Genomic DNA, 25479 nt, shown 5'->3' on the forward strand with positions numbered 1-25479 from the left:
CCCTCGCTCCCTGCCTCCTCCCTCACCACCACTCACCTGGCCAGTGGGAGAAAAGACATGGGAATGGGCTTTCCAGGAGTGACATCATTGCTCAGGCCTGTTCCCAAGCTTCTCACTGGGCTGGTGGGCAAAGTCTGGCAGTACTCCCGGGGCCAGCGTGATGACGTCACTCCCGGAAGTGATGTCATCATGCCGCACTGGAAGCACACACATGCTTTGCATGAGGACGCCCTACAGGTAAGTGCCATGTCCCCCCCTCCCGCTGGGAGTGTAAGGGGACCTGGCAACCTTAGCCCCTTGTGTCATTCCCAGTGCAAAAGGCTAATTGTTTCTCTACTTCACTGGGGTAGGAGGTGCTTCATAAGACCCCCAAGAGGATCCTCAGCTTTGCATCTACAGAAATTGCTGTTTGGAAACAGCTGCCTTTATCATAGGAGGATACCTGGCTTAGAACCTCCCAACGTTTTATAGAAAGTCTTGAAAGCGCATGCCCTGGAAATCTGGTTGGTCTTTAAGGTGCTACTGGACCCACATCTCACTCTTCTATTACAGACCAACATGGCTACCCACCTGAAACTATCCTGGGTCTAGTTTTGTAACTAGACCCAGACCCCATGGCAAACATTTTGTGGTGGCACTGAGAGCCTGTTGTCAACACGCCCAAATTGTCCATGGGTTCAAGAAGGCTGAAGAGCTGTGGCTCTGCTGCCTAGTGCTTCACTGAGATTCCTGCTGAGATTAACTGAGATTGTTTGCAGACCCAAGCCGCAAGGAAGAGCATTGAAGCACTTATCGTAGCAGAAGGAGCCGCTCCTAGAATGCAAAGGGGCCTTCAAGAGGTTTCAAGTGCCTTCTGTTCAGACTGCCCTTTAGGAGGGTGGCATATAAAATTTTTATTACAAAGGTTGCTATGTACCTAGCCATTCATGCTGCTGTCGTTAATGTGGTTGCATGGTTTTCAATTTCATGATGAAATATGCTCTCTTCTAAACATCTGCTGCTGAGGTTGTTTTCTTGGACCAACTTCCCAGCTTGACTGGCATCAAACGTAAGAAAAGCGGACATTCAAAGCCACAAGGGTAAAGGATGTTGTTGCCTCTCTCACACACACAAACTGTTCTCACTTGCAAACATTTTAGAAGAAATGGTGAAAATTCATGTTTCCAGGGTTTTGCTGGGTTAGTGGGTTTCCCATTTGTGATCTAAATCTTAAACGGAGTAGGCTTCAAGTAGAACATTACACAACAACATGTTGAAATGAGAAGTTATATGATAGCTTGATGGGGCTTTATAGTTTACAGGAAATGCTACAGTGAACACGGCAGCTACACAAAGACCAGCACCCACTTAATGATCTCACATTTGTGATTTTCCGTCTCATGTTTCTCTACATTATTGAAAAAGGAAGGTTTGTCATAACCACTGTGAGTGGCTCCCTCTCCGTGTTGCTAGGACACAGTTTCATTCATAATTGATTGGGATTAGCTAGTTTTTAAAGTGAGGCGTTTTGATGCAAATTATAAAAAACCTTGCTAAAATACCCTCTTTTAAATTGTACAGAATAAAATGACATGGAAGAGTTGTTGAGTTGAAAGGCAGCATGCTAAATATGGGATATGTTCTGCTGACGAAATAGGTGGAAGTCAGGAAGTTAGAGAATCCTGCAACTCTCTTGGTACATACAAAGAAAATTTGAGACTTGTTTTTCAAACGCCACTTCATGCACACATGCACATGTTCCTCCTATCCAGCAGACCAATTTAAAAAAAATAAGAGAGTCAAGAGGACATGTGTATGTACTATTCTAAGAAAAGGAATACAATGAAAAGTCCAAGGTGGTACAGATAAGCCCCTCTCTTCCAGGAAAGCAGTCTCTGGTTCGCATCCCAGGCCAAAATATAGGGTGGCAACTTCACTGGGGGAAGAGAAGCCCAACCTTGTTGGATGTCGGAAACTAAGCAGGGTTGGCCCTGGTTAGTATTTGGATAGGAGACCACCAATGAAGCTTAGTGTTGCTGTACAGAGGCAGGCAACGGCACACCATTTCTGTTCTTCACTTGCCTTGAAAACCCCTTGATGGGGTTGCCATAAGTTGGTTGTGACTTGATGGCACTCACATGCATATAATTCAGCCAAAGATTTCAGATATGTATGGAACTATCAATAGATGTTTAATCTGAGAGGTTAGAAAGCACAGTAAAGTCATTTTCAAAACTAAAACCTCACTGAATAAGCTCAGCAGGTTGGCATACTGTGGTGTTATTACTTTTAATGATGACAATAATGCAGGGAAGTAGGTTAGGGAGACAGAGATTTGCCATAAATGAATTTCACAGATAAACAAGAATATGAATCCTAATCTTCCCTACCACGGCTTCATAAATTATCCCAAATTCTAGGGAGAGCCTGGAGTTCTCCTGAAATTACACCTCACCACCAGTCTATAGAGATCAGTTTCACTGGAGAAAATGGCGGCTTCAGAGGGGTGGATTTTATGGCATCACATCCTGTCTGACATCCACCCCAAATCTCCAGGAATCTCTCTACACAGAGTTGGCAACCCTACTTCTACTTATAGCTCACAGAGTTATAAGCAGCAGCTTGTTTACATTTGGTATACAGAGTGACTAAGAGAATGAACTAGGATCCAAGAGGTCACGGGTTCAAGTCTTCTCTCAGTCACAAATTCACAAGGTGGCTTTAGGCAACCCCTCTCCCCTCTTCCTCAGCCCTCACCAGCAACATGAAGATACCTTTAATGGCCTATCTTATAGGGCTGTTGTAAGAACTATTGTGGCAACATATGTGGACTACTTTTGAATACTGAAAGTGCTGTACAGATGTAATAAACAGAGTCTTTAAAATATGCACTGTTTAGACTCAGTTTGCACCTGTATCTGATATAACCCAATTCCTGTATTGGACATAATTCAAATGTCCTGATTGATGCTGGGCAATGAAGAATCTTTGACATGCATGGGTGGAGTTTAGTCTCTGAGATGGCAAAGGCGTTTTACCAGGGGGCATAGCCACTGCAACCATGCATTCCCAACCAAACTGGGATAGCTGCAGTTATGCTAGGAGGAATTTAAATGATAGCACAGATAGAAATTGCGTGCACACACTTTGCGATAGCACCTTTGTGCTGTGATGAACATCCACAGGCGGAAAGGGAAAGGGGACACAGGGGACACACGCTTAATCTCTCTACGCAACCATGCAGGTGGTTAATACAGGATTTTAGGACAATGCGAAATTGCCTACTGTTCTTTGGAAAAGTGCAGTACAGGTCAGTTACTTGTTAAATCAATTTCCACTTGGCACAGTAAACTACACCAGACAGAAATCCTCAGATTCTCTTGGGAATTATGTGAATGCTACCTGAACTGCTAACCCAAATGAAGAAGGCACCTGAGAATTCCGACAGCTTTTCCTCCACACCCATCTGTATAAATGCTGGGGCTGTTTGGGGGGGGGATCTCTTTAACCCTTTTATCTCCTGTTTCTTTCTTGCTTAAAAAACCCCTCACCCCCTATTTAGACAACAATTGAGGGGAAAAATTAAACTCACCTAGCGGTGGTAAAAATGGCTTGGTGGTAAGAAAATGAACCTTTTTTCTGCACTGTTCTTGCCCTTAAAGAAGTCTTGGAAGAAAACATCACGCATAATTTTCATGCACAGATGACCATTTACCACAAGGTAGTTTACACGTGAGCTCAGCAGGGCTTTTTTTCAGTTGGAACACAGTGGAATGGAGTTCCGGAACCTCTTGAAAATAGTCACATGGTTGGTGGCCCCACCCCCTGATCTCCAGACAGAGGGTAGTTTAGATTGCCCTCTGCACTGCTGGAGCGGTGTGGAGGGCGATCTAAACCCCCCTCTGTCTGGAGATCAGGGGGCGGGGCCACCAGCCCTGTGACCATTTTTGCTGAGGGTGATTTAAACTTTTAAAAACTCTCCCCTTGTTCCAGTTGACCCAAAGTGATGTCATTGGTCCTGGGAGCGTGCATGCACTTGGCGCACACGCATGTGGTACCAGGGGCACCACCTCCCACCAAAAGTTGCCCCCTGTGCTGGCAACCCACTGAGTTCCACCACCTCTTTTCCTAGAAAAAAAGCCCTGGAATTCAGTATGAGAAATTTTCAGAATACTGTCTGCAGCATCCTGCAGAGAGCACATTTAATCACAGACAAGTCAGCACATGGATATAATAAGGACATAGTAAGTTCACCTCTCCATCAGACACCACAAAATATGTCCATGGGGTTTGATGGTGCTTATGGTAAGCTCACAAAATGCGACTGCATAGCAACCATTAAGTTAAGCAAGGGTGGATGCTGAGTAGTAATGGCTAGCATAAAGAGATCCAAAAATTCAATAGGCTAGTCAAGGATCTGGGAGTCCCAAGTTCAAATCCCCACTCTGCCATAGAAGCTTGCTGGGTGACCTTTGGGGCAGTCACACATTTTCAGCCTAACCTACTTCACAGGGTTGTCGTGAGGATAAAATGCATGTGGGTCCTCACTGGGGACAAAAGTGGAGTATAAATGAAGCAAGCAAGCAAATAAATAAATAAATAAATACACTGCAATCACCCATCCCTCTTAGGTAAGTAGAGAGTACAGCACATCTCAGCAGAGGGGAGCTGGTGGAAGAGCAAAAAGTGAAGAAAAGATTCATCTGTGAACTTGCTCCATTTATAGCAGCTCGCATCCAAATCCATATTCTTCATTATTCCTAGGGAGATAACTAATCAGATGGATGATGTGGAAATTCTGGGAAAGAATTTAGCTCTATAACAATTTAGTAAGTATTTTGCAGAGTACAAAGCAAATTTGAAGCAAATGAAGACTAATAAAGCAATTATGGTCTTCTCAGTTTTGATGGTATCCTCTAACACAGAGTCCTAAAACTCAATTATGTTTTACACTTAATTGCACATGGCTTCCTTTTGCCATTTCAAAATTCATTACCTATCCATATCATTGATTTGAGTCTTCCTGTTTTGCATTTGCAACTAGGATCATCCAATTTTGCCTTTCAGAAGTCTCATGATGGAAAACATTTCTATGCAATGGTAAAAGTAACCACTGTACTAATAAACAACTACTGGTCTCCATGTCCCACCTGCAATGTCTCCAAAGGAGCCAGATCCAGCAAAAAAGATCACCGAAAGTGCTGGCGGAACAGATCTTTCCCCACCTTCCCTTCAGCAGCCTGTCATTTGTCCCAAGACGCCTCTCTGAGGACTGGCAGAACGTGTTATGGGATAGTGGGGCTGCAGAATGATGGGCAACAAGGGCAAGTTAGCTTCTGTCTCCCTCTGCTGATGTGAGCAGTGAGAGGAACAGAGAGAAAGATCTGACTTGACTCTGTTTCCTCATCATCACTGCTGCCCCTGCCGTGTATGGCTCCTTTTGCTTGCAAGATTCTCCTGTTCCTCGGAGAGTTCATTGGAGTCAAATGCTTGGGAAAGAAGGGGAAGATAGGAAAGATTTATTTATTATTATTTTATTTACTTACAGAATCTTCACATTGCCTTTCAGCCCCCATCAGTGCCAATAAGGCAGGGTACAAATTTAAAACATACCTAATAAAAACACATCTGAAAAACCATTAAAACCAAAAGATATGTTCCAGCCAGACCCTCTGTGAACTTTTCTGCTGGACCCAACCACAGGGTAGCATAAATGTTTCTCCTCCATTTTATCTTCACAACACACCCGTGAGGTAGGTTAAACAGAGAGACAGTGACTGGCCCAAGGTCATCCAGTAAGCAGGGCATTACATAATCCTGGCCATCACACCATCTATTCCATTCTGCACCAGTTGTCCCGGTATGCTCTCAAGGTTCCCCATGCAAGGCAAAAGCTTTTAGTCTTACATTAAAAGCATAATCCTTTCTGCGCAGAGAAGTGGAATGAATAAAATGCCGAATCTTTATCCAATGCCCTAAGTGCAAAGAACACCACCAATCTCCTGTAAAGTGCATTGCAAATTACAGGCATGCACCCGTAACTGCTTAGCATGAATTACTTGCCCCTTAAACATTTCTCCCCACCCTGACTGTGGGAACAAGTGGAACATTTAAAAGTTCCTGCATTTCTCATTTGTGCAATACTATTTTTAATGGGTGTTGTGTGAAATTACTCAGAACTTCTAAGAGCCATCACTGCTCTCTCTGGACCCCCAACTCGGCTTCTTGAGCCCCCAAAGTGGCCACAGCCTCTGGAATTTTGTCTGCTACCCATAAATGGGAGGCTGATAGCTATTTCAGAACAACTCAGTTTGGAGAACCGATGTGTGATTTCATTTATGCAAATTAAAAATACTATTCTGGAAGGAATAGTATTCCTTCCAGTATTCTCGGTTTTTGTTGTTGTTGCTGCTGCTTTCACCTGCCTGAGGTAGAAGAAAAGAAAAACGGTAATAGTGGAGTCAACAGTACACCACTCAGCTCAATCCAAACTGCATGTTTGTTGGAAAATCGAATTTGCCAACATCGGTACAGTCTATGTAATGTCTAAGTTATTTCGTCAGCATCATAGCATCACATTGGTCTGACACCTGCTTTTTCTAATGACTGCTGTTTTACAGCACATTAACAAACATTCTTACTTACCAAAAACTTCACCCATAATTTCATCCCAGTGAAAGTTTGCATCTCCCCCAGAAAAGAAAAAAAACCTTATTGTTTTTCTTTGTGACCTAAATATATAAAAATTTTAAATTCCTCTTTGGTTTTCTGCACAAGGTGGAAGATAATGCAACATTTCCAATGCCAGGTTCCTTTTGCTATTGTTAGCAATATTTACAGATATCTCTCCAGATGCCAAAGACAGGCGTTTGAATTAAACAAGGATATCTTTTGTTTAGAGAATGTTGTCAGTAGTCATCTGTGTCTTTAAAGCCAACAGCATGAGTTCAACATTGTGCACAGGAATACAAATACACAGTTGCCTATCAAATCAGTTTTTATAAGCAGGCAAGCCCTGTTGACAACACACAAAGGCAGAGCTTTTAAGGATTTCGAGTGCCACTCCTCTTTCGATAACAAACATATTAAACGGATACAACTGTTTCTTCTGGCAGAACAAGCCATTCCTTGACCCCTGTCTTAATTACATTTCTCTAGGTTGTCTTGGCTTTGGTGGAGCAATGGTCTGATTCAGTATAAGGCAGCTTCAGGTGTTCATGAGATTTGTCTTCATGCTATGACACATTTGGAAACAGAAACAACCAGAAATAGAAATATGTTTGAGGTTGGGGCTGGGTGAGCTCCTTTTTTGCTGGCCTCCTACTGAGCGGGGAATGTAGCCCTCCCGATTGTCTGTTGTCCCACCTAATGTGTATGCCACTACCCATCTCATGGGATGTACTAGGTTGGGTTTGTTTTATGGGCTGTTGTGAAGAACTGCTGCCTCTTGCGCTGATTTTTACACACTGATTTTTCATGTTTTAATGTGTTTAAATGTGGTTATGTATTTAATGTATTTTACTGTGATTTTATTGATTGATGTTACCCGCTTGGAGCCCGCTTGCAGGAAGACCGGGTTATAAATTTAATAAAATAATAATAATAATAAAATAACACAGAACACAATTCTTTTCCTAGTTGCCCAAAACAACAACAAAATGTGTCTTGCTTCCATTATCGGCACTAGAGTAACAACAGATGTGAATTTTTCATCCACAAGTTACCTAACTAAAGGAACAAGTATTTATTTCTCAACTCAAAGCAGCTGACATTGTTCTCCTCGCCTACATTTTATCCTCACAACAGCCCAGTGAAGTAGATTAGGCTGAGAGTGTGTGACTGTCCCAAGGTCACCCAGTGAGGTTCCATGGGGATTCGAACTTGGGTTAAGTGCTTATCCACACAGTCATATAAGGTATGGCCCAGCAATCATGAAACCTCCCAGAAGGTCTTTCATAGCACTATATCAGTTATTTGAATCCATCTGAAAACTGCACATTTTCCAAGCTAAAATGGCCTAAAACAAGTAACAAGGACCAGAAAGCATAACTGGAGAACCCTTTGGTAGCCTAAGTAGCTATTCATTTATTGTATTTATTTTAAATGTTTTAATGCTGCCCCCCCACCCGCAATAGGATCCTTAATATCTTGTGAGATTGGTTTTTCATTCAGAAAGGATATTCAGGGAGACCATCTCAACCTTGAAAGAGCATGAGAGCACAAGATATCACTGACTGCTTGCAGTTCTTAAACTAACTTGGATGTCAAAAGAGATGAAATCTTTTGAAGCTGGCACAGAAATGCTATAAACCCTACAAAGAAAACAGCTGGCTGGTCTCCTCTTTCCTCTGGTAGGATCTAGCCTCGCAGCATCATGCAGAGTTGGCTGCCTTCATGAACATTTGCGCACCACTCACAATGCCCAGAATCTCATGGGAAGTCTGTGGGAACAGAAGATTGTTCATCTGTCTCCTTTGCATGGAAGGAAGTGGTGCTGCAGCCCTACAAATAAAGAATCCTATCCTGATAGGCTCTTTTCTGTTTTTAAAGGATGGATGAAGAGAATGCTAATGCAAGACAGCAGGAAGGGTCTCAAATGTCTGAAAAGAGTTGAATCAGATCTTAAAGGGAATGATCTTAAGAAAAAGTTTGGAGAACGCCCCTTTTTACTTGGGGCAGAGCACCTACTCTGGGATGGAAAGTCTTAGCTGCCCTGACAGATGGCCTTCACTAGGAGATTGACAGGGAGAGCATGTCTCTGTTGATTCTCCTTGGCCTCTCAGCAGCTTTCAATACCATCAACCATGGTATCTTTCTGGAGAGGACAGCTGGGCTGGAAGAAGAGGGGGCACCATGCTTTGGTGGTTCCACTCGTATTTGACCAAACGATTCCAGAAGATGGTGCAGGGAGGCTGCTGTACAGCCCAGTGGCATTTATGCTATGAGTCCTGCAGGGATCCATCTTATCCCCCATGCTATTTAGTGTCTACATAAACTTCTGGGAGAGGTAGTCTGAGGATCTGCAGTGAGATGCCATCAATATGCAGATGACATCCAGATCTATTTCTCTTTAACAGCTACGCCAGGTGGGTCTGTGGAAGTCCTGGATAGGTGCCTGGAGAAGGTAATCGAATGGGTGATGGGCCAATAAACTGATGCTCAGTCCAGACAAGACTGAGGTGCTGTTGGTCAAGGAGAAAATGTTCAAGGAACATGGAGACAGATTGTGCCAGAGGGGTGGCAATACCTCTGAAGGAGCAGGTTTGTAGCTTGCGGGTGCTACTGGATCCTGGCCTATGGTTGGAGGCCCAGGCATGCACCACTTTATCAGCTATGTCTGTTCTTCAAAAAGTATGGTCTGGCCACAGCAATCTATGCTCTGATTACATCCAAGTTAGAGTACTATAATGCACTCTACATGGAGCTGCCTTTGAAAACGGTTCAGAAAATTCTACTGGTGTAAAGTGCAGTGGTCAGGCTATTGTCAGGGGCTGGTTACAGAGAGCTTATCACTGCTGCACTGAAAGGCCTGCACTGGTTACCCATCTCATTCCAGGCTCAAGTCAAAGTGCTGGTTGTTATCTTTTAGAGCCCTAAATGGTTTGGGGTCCGGGTACCTGAAGGTCAGTCTCCTAGTCCAGCCTGCCAATTAAAATCTGCCTCTCAAACTCTGCCTTCTGTGTCCCCGTCTTCAGAGGAGAAGCAGATGGTGACTAGAGACAGGGCTTTTTCTGTGGTGGCACCTCATCTTTGGAATGCGCTCTGCCTTGAGGTTTCCTTGGCATAGGATTGCCCGATCCCCCGACTCCCCTGGTGGGAGATCAGGAGCCTGGCATGCACTCCCGGGCTCACGCAAAGACATCACTTCCAGGAAGTAACATCATTGCGTGGGTCAAAGGGGGACCTGAAAGTGCTCCCGTGGTCACCAGGGGGCCGAATCGGCCTGCTGCGGGGCGCAATTTGCCCGAATCAGGCTCGCTGTGGGGCACAATTCAGCCCAAATCAGGCTGCTGTGGGCACTTTTAAAGCAAACACTGCCCCCTCCGCCCCGCTGAGTATGGATGGGAGAAAAGCTACAATAGGGCATGTGAGATCTTTACTTTATTGGTCTTGCTGGGACAACCAACCTGAAGCTCCTTTTTTTAGGGTTGCCAGTCTCCAGGTGGTGGCTAGAGATCTCCTGGAATTACAACTGATCTCCATGTGACAAAAATCAGTTCCCTTGGAGAAAATGGCTGACTTGGAAGGTGGATTATATGATATTATACCCAGCTTAGGTCCCTCCCCTCCTTAAACCCCACCCTTCCCAGGCTCCCAAATCTCCAGGAATTTCCCAACATGGACCTGGCAACCCTATTCCATGAGCAGATTACATCAGTGGCCATTCCACCTGGCCATGTTTTAGACTGAACTTGTTTCCTCTTCCCTCCTGTCTTCATTCCTCATTTTATGTTGTGTCTGCAGGTCATAACTTTTCTATTTCACTCTTTGTACACCACTGAGGAGTACATTAAAACCTTAACAAAAACAATCCAACCGCAACAGCAATATTATAGAGACTAATAGCCAAGTGGCAAATATCTGAGGAAACTTAGATCTGGAGCCTGGAGCCATGAATAGATAAGGCAAATCTTCCTACACACCTGAAAAATATCCCAGGTTTGAAGGAAAATCTGAAATCTTTAAAAAAATACATTGAGGGTTAAAAAACCCCCAAATAATAAAAAGAGCACTTGTAGCTTTAACCAGATGCTGTTGCTAGGCAACCATAAGAGTTCAACCAGTGTTCCAGCCTTGGTTTTGTCAGTAAAAATAGAGGGAAGGGCCCTTTTCAGGGCTGTTTTGGCCTTTGAGGGGGAACTCATTGGGGCCAGGCCTGGTAGCAACCACTGGGTAACTTGACAGCACATGACTTGCATGACTCACTCAGGTCCAGCTGCTTGCTACTGTTCAACAGCACTCCCCTCCCCCCAAAGCCAGTGTGGTGTAGTGGTTAGAGTTTCAGACTAGGATCTTGGAGACCCAAGTTCAAATCCCCACTCTACTGTGGAAACTCAATAAGTGACTTTAATCCAGCCACACAAGCTCAGCATAACGTGCCTCTCAAGGTTGTTGTGAGGATAATATAGAGACAAGGAGAATGATGTAAGCTGCTGTGTGAACAGTATATAAATGAACTAAATTAAGAAATATAAGTGAAGGGGCGGGGGAGATAAAAGGAAAGTTGTTTTGTGGGTTTAAAGGATAGATGGAAAGGTGAGCATACAAGGGCTGCCAGGAGAAGGGAAAGAGGAAATAGTGCGTGGAAAGGGATACAGGGAAAAGTGAAGTATCCATCCTCCCAGCAAGTCCTTGCAGGTTCCCCACCATGCAAATGGGCCTGGCTCAGCTGGTACCACACAACTGGGCTGCTAGGAGGAGGAAGGGGGAGAGGTGAAGACAGGGGGACAGGCAAAGGTGGATGGGAAGGGGAGAAGGAAGCAGGAAACAGGGAAGAGGCTATGTAGAAGCAGGGAAGGGAGAAAGGGCATGGTGGGGGAGGGAAAAATGAGATCCCCACCCCCTGAAAATCCTTGTAGGTGCTAGAGTTGCCATCCTCCAGGTGGTAGCTGGAGATCTCCTGGAATTACAACTGATCTCCAGACCATACAGATCAGTTCCCATGGAGAAAATGGCTACTTTGGAGGGCGAATAATATGGCATTATACCCTGTTGGGGTCCCTCCCTTCTCCAAACCCTGCCCTCTCCAGGCTCCACCCCCCAAATCTCCAGGAGTTTCCCAACCTGGACCTGGCAACCTGTTCCCACTTGTAATAATAATATTTCTGAAAGGTATAGGCTGGACAGTCATACTAAGAACTGGAAGGTAGAATCACAAAATGAGAACTCCAGAGAATTCTCTCTGAAGGTTGGAAAAGCCTGAACCGAAACACCTGCCTGTCAAATTACGTTCCTTGTCTCAACTACATCTTATCAAAGCAACAGTGGATCAAAGATATTGAACCATACATTTAACAACCCTACGGAGACATTTTCTTTAGTGGTGCTGACCGAGAGACTGTGCCAGTCAAGGCTGTACTAAACACATGTAAATATTTACACAGGGAGGAGTTCATGACAAAAATAATGAAACTGCTCCTCCATGATCCAGAAAGATACATCATTTCATAATATAACCATATTCACATTCATGCCTCAAATGACAGAACAGATGGAACCTACCACTGGTGGCAGTCACACCATCACCTGGGCTGCACATTCCACTGAACTTTTACGCAAATGTTGTTTATCAGATTCACCTCCCTCAGGGGTCGGCAACCATTTTGGCCCAAGTGCCAAGAAATCTACAACACGTCCCTGCTTGTGCTGATAAACAAAATGGAAAAGGTATGTGTGTTGTACTTGGCCAGACCCACTGGGAGCAAGCCAAGCCCCCCCCCCCCGAATCACTGCCAGCGCCTCAAGAACTCTTCATGGTTCCTTGGGTGGAGAACCACCCCCTCTTCTGAGTAAAATGACTCTGGGTGTTACATAGCCTTTGCCAAACCCTAGCAATTTATGCCTTGCAAAGTGTGGATATCTTCCAAAGAGTGGGCTCTGTATGGATATAAGGTGAAAGAGGCACTTCCTCACCCTTTCCCCTGCTCTGCCTTCCCAAGTCCTACAGTGTTGCCCAACCATGTCTCTTGATGCTGGTTGCTGCTCAACTCTTTATACTCACAATCAGCACAGCAAGCGTGGCCCTTTCCTTAGTGTCAAATATAGCTGGTTGCTGAGCATGCACATAGGTCTGGAGATGGTACAGGCTGGGGTAATGACTGCTGCTGTCAAAGAGGACACTGATGCCTCCCTAAAACAGGGAAATAGAGTATTTTTAATCCCTACAGTCCTTGGGGGAATGGACCTTTTGGGGCAGAGTGCTTTTTCAGACAGTCAATTGCAGACATTACCCTTCCCTCCTGCTCAGCTTTCCAGTGATAGTGCTTGCTTGCAGCAAAACAGGTTTCAAGGATAAGGCAGATCCATGGAGGCATGCAACATTATTGTAGAAGACAGTAACACTCAGCACTTAGACGGTGCGTTTGGACCATTCCAAGTAATTTTACGTACATTGTTCCCAGAGGAGCAATAAGGCTAACAGACAATGGCTTACCTATAGAACCACAGCAAGTTCACAGCTGAAGGGAGATGTGAGCTGACAAGCTTTGAAAAAGGGGTAATCAGATGTACAGCAGAGAAAATAGAAGGCACTGGAAATTGGGACAGTAAAAAAGATGGCTGAGTGTTTCATTAAAAGTGCATTGGAAACTCATTAATGAATATGCCCAAATAGCTGGTGGGATGGATCATACCCCACTGAGCGAAGACTGAAGCTTTCCTCCAGTCTAAGGTGCCTTCCTCCAAATTAAATGGCTCTTCTGCTGGAGGAAGAGCCACTTAAGTTGGAAGAAGGTTCCTTGGTGGATGACAGGACCCACCTCTGTATTTTGTATCAATTTAATATTACAGATGTACTAAAAATACTAAAAAAAGTCCAGTAGCACCTTTAAGACTAACCAATTTTATTGTAGCATAAGCTTTCGAGAATAAAGTTCTCTTCGTTCGGATCATGCATCTGACGAAGAGAACTTGATTCTCGAAAGCTTATGCTACAATAAAATTGGTTAGTCTTAAAGGTGCTACTGGACTCTTTTTGATTTTGCTACTACAGACTAACACGGCTAACTCCTCTGGAACTAAAAATACTGAATGCCCTCATGTTAAAATGGCTATGGAAAAAACAGCAAAGATGGTTCTCTCTGATATTCAGTACCATTATCTAGGTCTCTTTAGAGACACAGATTTCAGAACAGAACAAACCTGCAGCTGCAGAAAGAACCAGGCAGAGGCTTCAAACCTGCAGACACATCTGAGTGGGTGGATTCCTCAGTTACGCTTGTGCCAAGTATCACGGCAGACAGAAGGCCCTGGGGTCCACCCACACAGATCCTCTTGTCTTCGCTCATGGCCTCGCTTTGTTTTTATTAAACAGGTAATTCATAATTTGTTGCAGGAACTGAATGAGGCTATAAGGACAAAGCTTATATCTATCAGAACCTGTTTAACCTGAGTAACGCCATGTTTAATCCTGTAGTGTTTAGTCTTCTTTCCCTCTAGGCACCACCACCTGCAAAGGGCCGATTCCATGGGAAAGGATACTGTCTTATCTGTCGTCTCGACCTTGGCCAGCTCTGAGAAGTTTGCTGTGTGAACTCAGGGGGGAGGCTGGGCTCAGGGAGTGTGAGATGTAACAACTTTCGTTCTATGATTCATTCCTAACAACGCTTTGCTCGGCCAGGACCTCTAATCCTGGAATATGTACATCTGGGCTTGAATTCTTGCAGAAGGGAGTGAGACAGACTATCAGGTCTGGAATGCCATAGTCTGACATTTTGTTAGGAATCATTTCTTTGAGTCTGCAACCCCTCACCCAGGGAGGATGGATACCGAGGACTCTTTGATTGATCTAGTCGACCCTGGACAGGAGGAGGATGACTCAACACCGTTGGTGCCAGTGAGAGGACCGGGGGAGAATCTGGTCCCAGGCGAAATACCCATCGAAGCGCCCTCCGTGATTCCTACCGAAGGAGCCGTGTCGGTTCCCGCCAACCAGACAGGGGTCGTGCCTGCCGGAGGAGTGGAGCAGGCTGACCCGGCTATAACAGGCACACGGCCGAAGGTGTGCAAAGCTATCGAACAGAATCAGTTAATTTCGCTGCTGATACCGCGGCAGCGGGGCTCCCGACTTCGAGAGGCGAGGGAGAGGAGAGCGGGGACCATGTTTTCCTGATCGATGATCGATGTGCGATGCACCATCGGGTCGACAGAGCAAGAAGGCCCAGGCATCATCTGGGATCTATGGAGAGCAGCACGCACTCTGGAGGAGACGCGGGCCAGCAATCAACCCTGGTATAAGTGGGATGTAGATGCTGGCTGCCTGGAGGAGTGGGATCCCAGAGGTGAGGCCGAGGATCTCCAGGATTGGGAGACCACCCGGCAAGAACTCATGAGCTGGGATTATACGGATGTGAACTTGACCAAAAATTGGGAGCGTTGGAATATCGAACCCAGGTAGTCGATACTGGGATTTCGGCAATTACTGGCTTAACAAAAGGGATTTTAGCCAGCATGACTATAGAGGAGGAGCAAATTTTACAAGGTGGTACAGGAGGTCCGACACAACCCTATGATAATAGGAGTACGGACCAGGAATGGAGGATAATCGGGGGTGCAGAGGGGCTGATTAGGCCATGGCCCACAGACTATATCCCTCCAGGAACATCTGAATCCAGTGAGAGAGGGGAAGATGGGGCTAATCGGGAAGTCACAGAATATTACCGCCGAATGGAAGGACGGATGGGAGCGATGGAAGATGAATTAGCTCAAGCCGTCTGCCTTATTGGTGAGTTGGTGAGAGGTCAGAGGGAGGCGTGAGAAGCGGCCGATCAGTTACGGCAATTACCGGTGGTAGCGCAGGGACAAGTACCTTCGAGTGATCCAATATTGGTGGGAACACAATCCACTCCGGGGTCCAGAGGGGGCCCATCGCCAATACATATGCAACCGCCGACAGCCCAAACTACGCCAGCCCAAACTGCCGCCCCACAGCAGCTGGTCCCGCAGGTGCTACCAACCCCTCCACAGGCTGTACAGCCCCAAATTCAACCAGTGCCGCTTCGGACAATCCGGCGGCAAGTACCACCACCACCTCTACCTCAGGTCGTTCCTCTACAGCAACAACTTCCTCCCCCTCCAAGACTGGTGCCTCCGCCACCGCCTCCACAGATATCTCCTAGGCAAGTGACACTCCAGCAACCGCCAATACTACAACCTCCGCCTCCAACACAAATTCCTCCGGGGGCCCCGGGGCCAATCCCGAGAGCTCCGCCGCCTGGAAGCCTGCCCAGACCGCGGCCGCTAGGGATTCCCAGAGATCCGCAAGACCGGCCTAGAGGACTGGTGCAGGGGCCAATGCCACCACCCGCCCTGGTGCAGCTACCGCCAGACAGACGGAGAGAACCGGAATTACCATGGGGATGGATTAAACTGGAAGCCACGTTTGATGGCGATACACAAAAGTTGGGATTCTTTGTAGTACAAGCACTTCAGTTTTTTAACCGTTGGGGACATCTATTTCTGGACGAGGAAAGTAGAATTGATCACCTGGCATCGAGATTGGAAGGCAAAGCAGCCGAATGGTATGTAACTCTATACGACTCTGGTGCTCCAGAATTAGACACTTTGCAAAATTTTATGGCTGCATTGCGTGCCCAATATGAAGATCCCCTTGAGGAGGATCATTCCCGCACAGAATTGCAGACTTTAAGGCAAGGTACTCAACCGATCAGGGATTATGCGGCCAAATTCAGGCAGCTGGCAGCCAAATGCCCCCACTGTGAAGAAGGGACTAAAATTGTGATTTTCAAAGGAGGCATGAATCCCAGGTTGCTAGACCGAGCCCTGATTCAGGATGATCCGCCAACACTTCTAGGGTGGATCCAGCTAGCCTGCGAAGTCGAAAACCGCATACAACAAGTACGGTTAGTAGAACAACAACAGGCTATAGGGGCCAGAAGAACATCAGTAGTACCCAAAGGGGGTTGAGCGGGCCCCCCAAGTCACGGAGCTAGAGACACTCGCTGGAGACAAGGACTTTGCCTCCAATGTGGCTGAAGCGGGCATTTTGTGGCACAATGCCCTACACGTATACTGGCACCTGCCGTCCCCACCCCGGCCCGACCCATCCCAGCTCGGAGAGCAAGCAGAGGAAGAGGAATACCAAAACGCAACCAACCAGAAAAAGGTTTGGAAGCAGAGGAGGTTTTAATGGAACTTGAAATACAACTCCCGGAGAGTGAAGAAGAAGCGCCTAGCCCCCAGTCGGGAAACGAGATCGATCTGTCGTAAAGAGACCCAAACGGCAGATCGAAAAGAAGATCACCCACAAGGAGGTGAGAGAAAAAGGGTCTATATTGTTTCTACCTGTAATATTAATAAACCCCAAAAGGGGAACACATATTTGCGTAGAAACATTGATTGATTCCGGATGTTCCAGAGATATCATAGCCCCAGCCCTAGTAAATGGATTGGGTCTGGAAACCAGAGAACTAGAAAATCCTATTATTTTTGAACAAATGGACGGATCCAACATGAATCCCGTGACGTTGGAAACTGAACCCATACCCACCGGTATGAAAAATCACTGGGAAAAGAGATGCTTTGTAATCAGTCAAGCTGCAAAATACCCCCTTATCCTCGGCAGTCGTTGGTTATGGGATCATAACCCTCACACAGACTGGGCAAAAGGGACAGTAGACTTCAATAATAACTATTGCACTCAACATTATTGGCAACCAGAATGGGGAAGGGCTGAACCGCCACAGTTGGATGTAGCCCTTCTAACTAAAGAAGAGTTGAATCGCATCCCCAAAGAGTACAGAAGTCTGAAACAAGCTTTCAGTGAAGAAGAAGCCGATAGTCTTCCTCCCCATCGTGCTACCGACTGCGCCATCGAAATTATCCCGGGAGAAAGTCTACCAAAAGGCAAATTATATTCCATTGGAAAGAGAAGAGCTAAGAAAGTTTATTGACAAAATTTTGGCAAGAGGATTCACACGTCCGGCTAATAGCCCCCATGCTGCTCCCGTGCTTTTCGTGAAGAAAAAGGATTGAGGCTTAAGACTGTGCACCAACTTCAGAGGAATCAATGCAGTGTCAGCAACCAACACCTACCCCATCCCACTCATCAGAGATCTACTCAACGTTGTGGCGCAAGGTGATATCGGATTGCGGCGGACAATTCATTGCCAACTTTTGGCGGGAGCTACTGCAATTGACTGGAATGGAACAAGGAATCAGTTCCGCTTTCCATCCACAAAGTGACGGACAGTCGGAAAAAACTAATCAAATATTACAGCAATTCCTCCGTTGCTATATTAATTTTCAACAAGACAACTGGGCGGAGCTTCTCCATTTTGCCGAATACTCGTATAACAACGCAGTCCACAGTTCAACCGGTGAAACCCCCTTTAAAATTGTGCACGGCTACAATGGCAAAGCATTCCCCTTTGAACTGCCCAAGGGAAAACAACCCGCGGGAGACCTTCACCAATGGTGGACTACCCTCAGTAAACAGTGGGCAGCCATCCAAACTGCCCTCAACAAAGCAAAAGCAGACTACAAAAAATATGCAGATCACCACCGTACGAAACAATGGGAATTACATCCAGGAGACAAAGTATACATTTCAACGAAAAACCTTAGAATGGATCAAGCAAGCAAAAAGCTCGTCTTAAAATATTTGGGACCGTTTCCTGTCAAGAGAGTGATTAATCAAGTAACTGTAGAAATCAGTCTTCCTAAAAATTTATGCCACGTCCACCCAACATTTCATGTCAGTCTCTTGAAAAAGGCTCCTGCAGCAGACAAATGGCATCCCTTACAAGCCACTCCCATTCCCACCATGATCAATGACCAAGTTCACTACGAAATTGAAGAAATTCTGGACTCTAAAATCAGATATCACAAACTATTTTACTTAGTTTGTGAAAGACTTTGAGGAAGGGTACAAAGAATGGGTAGAGTCCATCCATGTAAAAGCCCCCCGACTCATTAGACAATTCCATCAAGCATACCCGGATAAACCGGGGGGAGGGAGATCTTAAGGGGGGCAGAATGTCAGAACCTGTTTAATCTGAGTAATGCCATGTTTAATCCTGTAGTGTTTAGTCTTCTTTCCCTCTAGGCACCACCACCTGCAAAGGGCCGATTCCATGGGAAAGGATACTGTCTTATCTGTCGTCTCGACCTTGGCCAGCTCTGAGAAGTTTGCTGTGTGAACTCGGGGGGGGGGGGGGGAGGCTGGGCTCAGGGAGTGTGAGATGTAACAACTTTCGTTCTATGATTCATTCCTAACAACGCTTTGCTCAGCCAGGACCTCTAATCCTGGAATATGTACATCTGGGCTTGAATGCTGTCTTTTACAATAAACCTTTTGAAAACAAAAGACCTTGTCTTCTTGCAGAAGGCAGTGAGACAGACTATCAGGTCTGGAATGCCATAGTCTGACAATATCATCCAGTGTTTCAAACGATCAGCATCTGTTAAAATACCCTGAAGCACCAAGTCGAAAAGGGAGGTTTTCCACAATGAGCTGTCTCACAAAATACAGCATTATAGACTGTGTGTAGAGGTAAGATGCATATTTATGCAATCCCAACAAATATGTTTTCCTCCACTCTGCAGGCATGCATCCCCTGCTGCATATACACTTAGCTGCACATAAATGACAAACAGGCTCAAGATGGGCAGCTGTGTTAGTCTGTTTGTAGCAGTAGAAAAGAGCAAGAGTCCAGTAGCACCTATAAGTAACACATTTTGTTAGTCTACCACAAATTTTGTTAGTCTTATAGGTGCTACTGGACTCTTGCTCTTTTCTACTGAAACAGGCTTAAGAAAGCTATGGCTTGGCATGGTGCCTGAACTGGCACATCAGAGTCAGAATTAAGGTTGCCAGCCCAAGTCCTGCAAATATCAGGAGCTTTCAAGGAGCCAAACACTTGAAAAACAGTGTTGCTACATCCCTCTGGCTAGAACCCAAAAGTGACGTCCTGGCTATAATGCAATGCTCTAGGAGTTCCTTGAATCTATTTGGGGAATTCCTCGAGTGTTGGGGTGTGGCCATGATGTCACTTCCAGTGAAGACAGTGTGACTCATGTGACACTGTCCCAACTTCTCTCTGCCTGCTCAGAAGAAAGCTATGGAAAGGCAACAGTGAAAGCAGACTGCCCACTGAAACTGGGTAACTGGCAACCCTAGTCAAAATCTACAACTGGAACTGACACACCATGGTTCTGGTTTCACAGTCTGCAGCACTGGGAGTGAAGTTATGAATTTATGAAACCAAGCTCTGATAATAATAATTAATAATAATAACATTTGGTTTATATTTTGCCCTTCAGGGTGTCAGGACCAGACCTTCTTGTGTGCCTTTGCTTAACCGACTCCATTTTTAATCCTTTCAGTGTTTAAGTGTTCTCTTCCAGGTGCCAAGGTTCCCAGGCAGCTATCTCACAGAAAAGGATTGTTTTGGCTAACACCGTTCCACCAAGAACCGGCCTTGGGAAGTTTCCGCGCTTTTGACTTCAAAGGGGATGTTTTGAGAACTGTGGGGGGAGGTTGGGCCTGCTGTGATCTGTTACTCTGTTCCTCATGCTTTGCCTTTCATTGGTAACAATGCACATGTACCATCCTGGACCTTGAGTTCAGGCTAGTGGACTATAATGAACTAATTCTTCAGTAAAAACCTTTTGGAAACAATGGACTGTTGTCTAATTGCAGAAGGTAGTCTGGAGTAAGAGCGTTATCTAGCCACAAGTCTGACATTTTGTTACCAATCATTTTCCAATGCCTAAGCCGGATCAGACGGACTCCAAAGCTGTCCCTGTCAGGGATCCTTTGTTTGACCCGTATGCCTCTCCCGGCTCTCAAGGCTCGGACACTCAAGTACCTGCACCGAGGGAGGATAACTCCTCGGTTACAACTATTTATACCCTTGCTCCAAGCAGGGCGGATACGCAGCCTCGGGCCACGGCTCTCCCACTGCTATCGCTGCCTACCCCGACACAGTGGGGTGCGCGACCAAGGGAAACCAGGGATAGGAGGGCCAGCACGATGTTCACGCACTTACAGCTGGATAGTCGGCGTAGCCTGGAATCCATCCCTGAACAAGCCGGTGATCAATCTTGGATTTACTGGAATAGAACGACCGAACAATCGGAGTGGGATGCGTCCCGCCGTGGCACCTTGAGTTGGGATTATGCGGAAGTCACCCCGTGGTCGGGGCAACAAGACGTAAGTGAGCACCAGTGGGTGCAACTGCAGAGCAGAACGTTAGCCATTGACTCAGGTATATCGGCAATCACCGGCCTGACAAAAGGAGTTTTAGCCGCGAGGTCCCAAGAGGAGCGAGGAGACGAGGCACCCTTGCCTTGGCAGCAAACGCTCACCACGGGGCCACGAACTGAAACTGGGCAAACCTCGCAGACGGCCGAAGCTGCTGAGGGTGAGGAAACCATGGGGAGAGTACAGCTCTTGGAAAACAGACTCATAAATATGGAAGAAAGTTTAGCCAGTGCCGTCCACTTGCTGTCGGTGCTAGTCGCGGGGGACGGCGGTCGTGAACGGCCCGCTGGATGGCCAGACATCAGCCAGAGTCTGGCCAATCTCCAAACGCTCCTGCCTCGACCGCAACCCTGGCCGCAACAGCCACCAGAGACGGGGGATGAGGAAGAGGTCCCCGGAGAAGGACCCGTTCCCGATGATCCATGCCCAGATGATTCCCCGCCTGACCAGCCGGCCGGACCAATTGACGACGGAACCAGTGGAGGGGGTGACGGACCGCAACCGGGGGAGCCCCGTCCCACCAACGGCGGAGGGGAACCGATACAACCGGGGGGTCCAATCCTCCCTCCAACCACGACGCAAGCTGATCAGCCGGTAGCCCCTCCACCTACAACGCAAGCGGGACCAACCCCGGGGCCGCGAGGTGATACGCCTCTGCTTCGTCTGCTACCACTCCATCCCCAACCATTACGACCGGCCCCTCATCAGCCGTGGCCGACGCAACCTATACCGAGAGGACTTTTTCCCCAGCCGCGCCCGGGAGTACCTCCACTGCGCCAGCCGCGACCGCACCCGCAACAACCTCTACCACAGAGACCACAGATGCCGCCAGTTCCGAGGCCCCTCGGCCCGCTAGATGTCTATCCAATGCCGGCGCCGGCCCCTCGACAAGACCTTCCAATGGGTTGGGTCAAGTTGGATGCTACGTTCGATGGGGACCCTTCCAAATTGGGATTTTTCCTAGTACAAGTAGTGCAATTTTTTAATCGTTGGGGGCATCTTTTCGGAAGTGAAGCTAGTCAAATCGAACATCTGGGGTCACGTCTTCAAGGCAAAGCAGCTGACTGGTATGTAGGACTGTATAACGTGGGGGCCCCTGAGTTAGATACCCTCCAAGGGCTGGTAGACGCAATCCGAGCTCAATATGAGGATCCCCTAGAAGAAACCAGAGCCCGAACAGAATTGCAGGCTATCAGGCAAGGCAGCATGTCGGCTAGACTATGCCGCAAAATTCCGACAACTCGCTGCCAAATGCCCAAGGTGTGAGGAATCCACCAAGATTATCATGTTTAAGCAGGGTTTAAACCCTAGATTGCTGGACAGAGCTTTAATGCAAGATAATCCTCCTACGCTGTTGGGGTGGATACAATTGACCTGTGAAGTAGAAAACCGTCTGATGGAAGTTCGTTTGGTGGAGCAACACCAACAACCTCCGGGCCAGAGACGCTCCTCCACTCCTGCTCGAGGGAGCCGGGGGGCTGGCTACGCTATCCGTGGAGCGAGAGATGCTAGATGGCAACAAGGATTGTGTTTGCAGTGTGGACAAAGTGGTCATTTTGCAGCGCAATGTCCTTATCGGCCTGTGCAAAGACCTCTGCTCCAACTCAGACGCCCAGCCCCCGCTGCCTACCCGGCGCCGCCGCGCCCTACCCCAGCACCCAGAACGGCAAGAGGTAGGGGAGCGCCGAGAAGAAATCCCCCTGAGAGGGGGCTAGAACTGGAAGACGTTATGGAATATGATCCAACGGCGATGGCGGGAGGGGAGAATCCAGAAAGCCCCTCCTCGGGAAACGAAATGGATCTGTCGTGAAAGGACCCAAACGGCAGATCAAACCTCAGTCAGTTCCGGTTCCGAACCGACCGTATGGGTCCATACTCTTCATACCAGTAACTTTAGTGAATGCTGACAGAAAGATGCATATCCGGGTACAAGCCCTCATTGATTCGGGCTGCTCTAGAGACATTATCGCACCAGCCTTGGTACACGGACTAGTACTCCCTGTCAAAGACTTAGACATACCGGTCATTTTCGAACAAATGGATGGCACTAACATGAATCCGGTGACTACAGAAACCATGCCAATCATCACAGGCATGGGACAACATTGGGAAAAAAGATCTTTCGTTATTAGTGCCACAGCAAAGTACCCCTTGATTCTGGGGAGCTGGTGGTTATGCGACCATAACCCCTACGTTAACTGGGCAGAGGGAAGCATCACATTTACCCATGAGTCATGCAAAAGTCATCGGTGGGATCAAAATTGGGGAAAAGATCCGACCGCAACCGAACCGGCTCTCCTCTCCCAGGAAGAAATCAACCTAATACCCAAACAATACAGGGCGTACACCCAAGCCTTCACAGAAGAAGAAGCCAACTCGTTACCTCCTCACAGGAGGACAGACTGTGCTGTGGAAATTTTACCTGGCGCCTCGCTGCCCAAAGGCCGCCTATATCCTATGAGTCCCAACGAAAGAGAGGAGCTCCGCAAATTCATCGACCTCAACCTTCAAAGAGGATTTATTCGGCCAGCTAACAGTCCCCATGCAGCGCCAGTACTTTTTGTAAAAAAGAAAGATGGGGGCTTGAGATTATGCACGGACTTTCGAGGTCTTAATGCGGTCTCTTCCAGCAATGCCTACCCTATTCCGCTCATAAGAGATCTACTCAACGTCGTGGCTCAAGGTAAGATCTTTACGAAATTAGATTTGAAAGATGCTTACTTTCACGTTCGTATTCGAGAGGGGGATGAATGGAAAACGGCCTTCAACACATCACTCGGCCAATATGAATACTTAGTTATGCCTTTTGGCCTGGCCGGAGCCCCCTCAGTTTTCATGTCCATAATTAATGAGGTTCTGTATGAATTCCTCTATAAAGGGGTAGTGGTGTATCTGGATGATGTGTTAATTTATTCAGAAACTGAAGAAGAACACGTAGATCTGGTAAAGAGAGTCTTAACCACCCTCATGAATAACCAGTTACCTATTAAACTCTCCAAATGTGAATTTCATAAAACGGAACTCACTTACTTGGGCTATTGTATTTCTAAGGAGGGTTTGAAAATGGATCCGAGTAAAATACAAGCAGTACTAAATTGGCAAACCCCCACAACTCGCAAAGAATTACAATCCTTCTTGGGCTTTGCCAACTTCTATAGAGAATTCATTGCAAATTTCGCCCAAATCACACTCCCCCTAACTGAACTGTTAAAAACCAAAGATAAGGGGGGCCAAGCCAAAAAACCAAGCGCAAAACTGGCTTGGACGGCGGAATGCCAAACGGCGTTCGATCACCTTAAAACGCAGTTTGTATCAGAACCCGTTCTACAACACCCCGACGACAGTCGCCCGTTCATAGTACAGGTCGATGCCAGCGACACGGCAATTGGGGGTGTACTGCTACAGCGGGGGGCGGATGAAAAGCTTAAACCCTGCGCCTTCCTTTCCAGAAAATTTTCAGAATCGGAAAGGAATTGGAATGTATGGGAAAAAGAAGCCTTTGCTGTAAAAGCGGCTCTCACTACCTGGAGACATTGGTTAGAAGGAGCCCGCCATCCGTTCGAAGTCTGGACGGATCATAAAAATTTAGAAGCCCTGCGCAGCCCTCGCAGGCTAAACGCCAAACAACTGAGATGGGCGGAGTTTTTCTCTAAATTTGATTTCACATTGAACTTCCTCCCTGGGAAAACCAACTTCTTGGCGGACGCTCTATCACGCATGCCCCAGCACAAAAGCAAAAGGGAGGAGACAATAGACACGGTCTTCTCACCTACGCAATTAGGGGGCGTGGTGACAACACGCAGCAGCACCACCCGCTTTCCCCAACCCGACCAGGGATGGAGAGAAAAATTAAAAGCTGAAGTGGAAAAGGAGGGGGACGATGTGCCCAGAGACAAACTGCAACAATCCAATCAGGGGGAATGGCTCTGGGGAGATCGCTTCTATGTACCCAAAAGCTTGAGGAAAGAAGTGTTACAACGCTGTCACGATGCTTCCACAGCGGGACATTATGGGTACTTAAAAACACTTCACTTGGTACAGCGCCAATTTTGGTGGCCGGGCATGCGCAAGGACATTTCACAATATGTAGCGTCTTGCCCCATCTGTCTCAGCGCCAAATCCCGTAAAGGAAAACCTCCGGGACTCCTGCAACCCCTAGAAACGCCAAGCCGACCGTGGGAAATAATTTCCATGGATTTTATCACAGACTTGCCCCCCTCCAAGGGACACAATTGTATCTTAGTCGTAGTCGATCTATTCTCCAAGCAAGCCCATTTTATACCCTGTACTACAATTCCTTCGGCTAGAAAGCTAGCTGACATCTTTATAAAAAACACTGTAAAAATACATTCTTTTCCATCCAAGGTGATCTCGGATCGCGGCGGACAGTTCGTTGCCAACTTCTGGCGGGAGCTTTTACAACTTCTGGGTATTGAACAGGGTCTGAGTTCAAGCCATCACCCAGAAACAGATGGACAGTCGGAAAAAACAAATCAGATATTAGAACAATTTCTACGCTGTTATATTAATTTTCAACAAGACAATTGGTTTGATTT

General features: G+C 46.8%; 1 protein-coding gene across 4 annotated transcripts in view; it reads right to left on the reverse strand.

Annotated features, from left to right (window-relative positions):
• Positions 1-25479, reverse strand: part of COMMD1 (copper metabolism domain containing 1) — a 198284-nt gene that overhangs the window by 52312 nt on the left and 120493 nt on the right. The window lies entirely within an intron of this gene.

Source organism: Eublepharis macularius, chromosome 1, assembly GCF_028583425.1.
Source record: "Eublepharis macularius isolate TG4126 chromosome 1, MPM_Emac_v1.0, whole genome shotgun sequence".
NCBI lineage: Eukaryota > Metazoa > Chordata > Lepidosauria > Squamata > Eublepharidae > Eublepharis > Eublepharis macularius.